Source organism: Microcebus murinus, chromosome 19, assembly GCF_040939455.1.
Source record: "Microcebus murinus isolate Inina chromosome 19, M.murinus_Inina_mat1.0, whole genome shotgun sequence".
Taxonomy (NCBI): Eukaryota; Metazoa; Chordata; class Mammalia; order Primates; family Cheirogaleidae; genus Microcebus; species Microcebus murinus.
Genome location: NC_134122.1, coordinates 8,365,917 through 8,372,757, shown reverse-complemented (window position 1 = coordinate 8,372,757; position 6,841 = coordinate 8,365,917).

Here is a 6,841-nt window from a genome sequence, read left to right as displayed (position 1 = left end):
AAACATCTGTGTCTGTAATACTCCTCATTAAAACCACTGAATCTCAGTAGACCTGGTTCTCTTGCATTGAGGTGGGTAGAGAAAAATCCTTTGACAACTAAACCCAACTATTATTCTAGCATTTTCTGTTTTATTTTCCAAAAATCTTGCCTAAGGTCTACTTTATTTAATGCAAAAACTATGTCCCCTTTGTTGTTCCATGTCACATCATCTCAAAATAACCTCCATGTATTGGTTGAGAAGTGCAGTGCAGGCTTCAAGAACTCAATGCAGAACCCGAGGAAAGAAAGTAAGAGAATTGTGAAAATCTTGAAAGATGTGAGTGTAAACATATTGACTATCTTAAGTCAAAGCAGTTTGGAGCCAGAGCTGATGGTAAAGTGCATATTGCAGACTTCATTAGCTACCCATTAAGAATTGCCAGAGAAGAATCTGGCAATTCTTGGGACCCTCTCAGTTAAGGTAGTCTACAACTACTGGGATCAGGACTAAAGTCACTCATGCAAACCTTAATAATCAATGTTCTCAAACACGTGTGGATTTGGTTACTAATAAAAGTGGCAATGTATATTAATAGTATCTGCCAAACTGATAGTCAATAAAGTTGGATCCCTACCTCATTCCTTACACAAAAATAAATTTGAGGAGGCTGGCTAAAAAATGGAAAAAAGTTATGAAAAGATCACTTTAAAATTATAGTAGAGTGCGGTGGCTTATGCCTGTAATCCTAGCACTCTGGGAGGCCGAGGTGGAAGATTGCTTGAGTTCAGGAGTTTGAGATCAGCTTGAGCGAGACCCTGTCTCTACTATAAATAAAAAGAAACTAATTGGCCAACTAATATATATACAAAAAATTAGCCGGCTGGCCGGGCGCGGTGGCTCACGCCTGTAATCCTAGCACTCTGGGAGGCCGAGGCGGGCGGATTGCTCAAGGTCAGGAGTTCAAAACCAGCCTGAGCGAGACCCCGTCTCTACCATAAAAATAGAAAGAAATTAATTGGCCAACTAATATATATAATATAAAATCAGCCGGGCATGGTGGCTCGTGCCTGTAGTCCCAGCTACTCGGGAGGCTGAGGCAGGAGGATTGCTTGAGCCCAGGAGTCTGAGGTTGCTGTGAGCGAGGCTGACGCCACGGCACTCACTCTAGCCTGGGCAAGAAAGCGAGACTCTGTCTCAAAAAAAAAAAAAAATTAGCCGGGCATGGTGGCGCACGCCTATAGTCCCAGCTACTTGGGAGACTGAGGCAGCAGGATTGCTTGAGCCCAGGAGTTGGAGGTTGCTGTGAGCTAGGCTGACGCCACGGCACTCACTCTAGCCTGGGCAACAAAGCAAGACTCTGTCTCAAAAAAAATAAATAAATAAATAAATAAATAAATATATATAATTATAGTAGAAAAGGGCTTTCTAAATTTAAACAAATGTCCGAGAAAGTGTGATAAAGTCATTTACATAATTGATTACATGATAACTGTAAAAGATAAATGACAAATTAAAACAGGATTTTGATATTTATAATACATATCACAATCAAAGGGCGAATTTCCTTAATATTTTTAGAACTGTGATAATTTGATAAGGTAAAATCCAACAGTTCAGTAGCAGGCATCAACATGAAAGGACATAAGTACAAATAAAAATGTTTCTTAGTCATATGAAGGGGATGCTCACCCTCATGCATAAGAAAAGAAATACAAATTAAAGTCAAAGTTAGTTACCTTTTGTTCACCAATCCTGTGGCAAAGACTGAAAAGACTAATACAGTTGACCCTGGAACAACAGGGGTTCAAATGGCGTGGGTTATACGTGAAGTTTTTTCAACCAAAGGTGGATCAAAAATAAAGGAGGCCGGGCGCGGTGGCTCATGCCTGTAATCCTAGCACTCTGGGAGGCTGAGGCAGGCGGACCGCTTGAGCTCAGGAGTTTAAGACCAGCCTGAGCAAGAGTGAGACCTCGTCTCTACTATAAATAGAAAGAAATTAGCCAAACAACTAAAAATAGAAAAAATCAGCCGGGCATGGTGGCGGGCGCCTGTAGTCCCAGCTACTCGGGAGGCTGAGGCAGGAGGATCGCTTGAGCCCAGGAGATTGAGGTTGCTGTGAGCTAGGCTGATGCCACGGCACTCACTCTAGCCCGGGCAACACAGTGAGACTCTGTCTCAAAAAAAAAAAAAAAAAAAAATACCGTACCCATACTTGCAGGATTCCAGATCTGCATGTAGGAAGGGCCGATTTTTCCTGCAGGAAAAGTGGGTTCTGCAGGGCCAACTGTGGGATTTGAGTATACACGGGTTTGGGTGCTGGAACCAATCCCCCAGTGTACCGGAAAGGACTATGGGCGAGAGTGTAGGGAAAGTCTCGCGTCTACTGGGTGGAGAGTAGGTGCTGGCACAACTAACTCTATGAAGGAAAGTTCGCCGAAAGCTTTAAATGTGCATTTTCCACATTTGACCCAACAATTTCACTTTTAGGAATTTACCATATACTCCCATGTGCAAAATAATATGAGGATATTCACTGCTGCATTGTTTGTGCAGCAAAAGATTAGTAATAACCTGTGTCCCCATCACTGGGGTCACATAGGTTATCCTGTTAAATTACGCTGCATGGCACACAATGGAAAGTTATGCAGCTATTAAAAGAATGAGGCAGGTCTCTACGTACCGATATGAAATAATCTCTGAGATATACTATTGAGTGATAAAAGCAAGGTGCAAAATAAGGAAAAGGAGAAGAATAGAGAAACCCCCATTCAAGATGAGTCTCCAAGCCAAAATTCCAAAACACATGAAGAAAGTTAATAAGACACCCACAAAACCAACAGATGAAAGATGAATTCCCTCTGGTTAAAATTAATATAATAATAGCACTGTCTGAAAAATTTTAAAGTGTGTATGTTTGATCTCCTTGCAAAGAAAACTAAAGGAATAATATTTGAAAAACCAAGATTATGACATAAAAACAGGCAGAAGTAAAGCAAGACCATTTGGATACTTAAAAAAACATAAATATTGGAAATAACAAATATAGCCATTGAAATAATTCAATAGAGTTAACTCTAGCTTTAACAGAGTGGAAGATTCAACTGGTTAATTAGAAGATAGTATCAAGTGTCCCGACCCTCGGGACCTTCTGTTACTCGTGGAGGTCAAGGGGGACCGTGCCTGAAAGAGATGGGCAAGAGAAAGGAACGAGACCAAGCAAATGGTTGTCAAGGTCTGCTTTACTTGGATTTTTAGTAGGTCTTATAAGCGTACAGAAACAAGGAAGTAGAAACAGGGAAGTAGAGTGGGGTGACGATGAGGCTTGGGTTTGGGCCGATCAGCCCCAATCAGCCAGGACTTATCAGTATCGAGGCTGTCTGTGACTGATTACTCAACCCCAACCCGGCAGGTGGTCGGGAACAATTGCAGTTAGCACACCCTGGAGCATTCTGTCAACGGAAAAAAGCCAAGTCTGCAAAATAATTTTAAAGAGATTTATTCTGAACCAAATTTGAGGACCATGACCCGGAGCCACTGCCAAGAGGCCTTGGGCAAGTGGACTCGCTGTGGCTGGGTTACAGTTTGGTTTTTATACAGTTTAGAGACAAGGGTTATGGGTAAAGCCATCAATCAATGTGTGGGAGGCATACATTGGTTTGGCCCAAAAAGGAGGGCCATCTCAAAGGGGGGGGGGCTTACAGGTTATAGGTGGGTTTAAAGATTCTTTAGATTGTAATTGGCTAAAGACATGAAGCTTTGTCTAAAGAGGTGGAATGTTTTAACATAAACTGTTTACCAGAGATAAGCCACCATTTGTTGCAAATTGAGGGCCTGCAGGTTTGTCTTGCATACCCTTAGGCCTGTTAATGGGTTACAAAGGAAGTCTCCAAGAAGGGGGGGGGCATGATAAGGCCTGTCTGACCTCCCTCCTCCTGGCAGGCAACTTTGCCCTTGAATATTCCTCTGGCCACGAGGGGGTCCATTCAGTCAGCCGGTAGGGGTTGAGCATTTTAGTTCACAATTTTCCCCTATTGGCCAAGATCTGTCATAGGCAGCATCTATGGCCAAACTTTTATTTTGTCCCATCCGTTGCCAGGATGGTGTGGCTACCTGCCCTGGGTCCATCTAGTCCCTCGGTGGGACCCTTGTGGTCAAGAGGACAGAAGAGCCAAACTGGGGCTTATAGCCAATTAAATAAGCCATACAGGATGGGAGGGAGACAGGAACTCATTAATACGCTAAAATTCTTTAGATGACATAAGAGTAAAATGCAAAATATTAAAGGCAAGGCTACAAAGCTAATTTATCTACAAGTATTGAGATATACTATATTCTTGGGTTTAGTGGTAGACTTGTAGCAAATATAAGCATCATTAATATTTAAGCTAAGGAAGTTTATTAATTTATACTAAGGTGGCTGATAAATTACTCATTATATTTTTTTTGTATAATTTATAACTGATAAAAATTACACTCAGTAAGTTTTAAGTTTATAAAAAGCAGGAAAAAAAAGAACTTTTATGATTGGGATGGATATCTGCAGCATGTGGCCTGAAAAGACAAAGTATTTCTTTTAGTATTTCTTTAGGCTTTTGAGCGTCCCTCCTATATCTGGAGGGTAACTAATTCTATTCCTTAGAATTGGCCCTTACAATCTGGCACGCCCCCTTTTCTGTGATATTCCCTGGGCTCAGAGGGAGGATATTTGAACAGGGCTTTGGGAGATTCCATGGTTTTAAGGTTTTAGAGATTAGGTAAACTTGCTCATTACTTAAAATTTGTCAGGACTCTGGAAAACAAAACAAAAGAATTAGTAATGTTTTAAATAGAGTCTTTTTTTTTTTTTGAGACAGAGTCTCGCTTTGTTGCCTAGGCTAGAGTGAGTGCCGTGGCGTCAGCCTGACTCACAGCAACCTCAAACTCCTGGGCTCAAGCGATCCTCCTGCCTCAGCCTCCCGAGTAGCTGGGACTACAGGCACGAGCCACCATGCCCGGCTGATTTTTATATTATATATGTTAGTTGGCCAATTAATTTCTTTCTATTTTTATGGTAGAGACGGGGTCTCGCTCAGGCTGGTTTTGAACTCCTGATAAATAGAGTCTTTATATGAAAATTTAGTTCCGTCTCATGAGGTTTGAGTTAGCTATATTCATGGTCATATCAGATTTTTTTTTTTTTTTTTTTTTGAGACAGAGTCTCACTTTGTTGCCCAGGCTAGAGTGAGTGCCGTGGCGTCAGCCTGGCTCACAGCAACCTCAATCTCCGGGGCTCAGCGATCCTACTGCCTCAGCCTCCTGAGTAGCTGGGACTACAGGCATGCGCCACCATGCCCGGCTAATTTTTTGTATATATATATTTTTAGTTGGTCAATTAATTTATTTCTATTTTTGGTAGAGACGGGGTCTCGCTCAGGCTGGTTTCGAACTCCTGACCTTGAGCAATCCGCCCGCCTCGGCCTCCCAAAGTGCTAGGATTACAAGCGTGAGCCACCTCGCCCGGCCATATCAGATTTTTAATTAAAGTCTTGGAACTTTGTTTTGTTTTAGTTCAGTGGTATATATAATCTCTAAAGTTATTAGAAACCAGTATTTAAGTGGATTTGTCAGTCCTTTCTATGGCCTTTATTTGAAGAAGCCAATTTTAGACTTAGCTAGAAAGAACCGCTTTCTGAAATGAATCAAAGTAAAATAATAACTTAAAAGATGATAAAACTTGACCAGCCATGGTTACAGACAGTTGACAAACCAAATTGGTTATTTTGTGACATAGCAATTTACATAATAACCATAATTATTACTGATATACATACCAAGACATGCCAATATTTTGTAAAACTAGTATATTAATAACATATAAGTACAGCCCAAAGAAAATTAAACATCATTTTATATTTGACAATGTTCCCTGGATGGTTTTGACACATTAAATAAATCTAATGTCTTTCTTAGACTTTTAGTGATCTTAATGTATAAAAAGCTAGTTTAAGGTCAAAAGGCTGGATTTAGAATTTAACTTTTGGAAAGGTCATCAAATATCAAAGGCTTAAAGCATTTGTTCATATATAATTACAAACCACTATAAAATAATTTAACAAAGAAAGAGAGACATCAAATAAATCTAAAGGTGATAAAGTTATACAGATATAAATCTTAACCTTTTTTTTTTCTAGTTAGTCAGAACCTAAAGAGAGCACAGGGATTATCTGACAAAGTATAAAATGTTTTACCAAAGCATAAAATGCCAATTACCAAAATTAAACAAAAACTTTTTGTACTACACTACCTTTTATATTAAAAGGAAAAAAAAAACATGTTATAAAATTAAAATGAGTACACACTATGTTATTTCATTAAGAGTAAATTAATATTGACAGAAATCTTTGTTTTAGCCAAAATTATTTAATAAATTTTCTTTTATAAACTTTATCTTTACCTGCACGTACCATACACCATTTACAAAACATACTTTAAAACTTTTGATTTTGTCCTAACATTCTCTTTTCCTAAATAACCATTCATTCTAGGACGAAAATTTCATGGAAGATTCTTTTTTTACATTATTCTTTCTGTTAATCTTTTTTACCTTACATTAACCTTTCTTATCAAAAATATATTTCTATATTCATTGTCTCTTTACATTTTTTTCTTACACAAGTGGAATTTTGTTTTTATTTTCTTTCTAAATTTATTTTGATTCAGGCCTTATTAGACAAAGTTACACATTTTAATAACATTCTGTTTTATATTCTTTGGTACACCTTATATGTAGAATTACATACAATGACTAGAATTCTTATTTTTAGTAACTTTAAATTTTAGTGAAAACTTTAAAAAGTAGGAAGTCATGAATTGTTTATC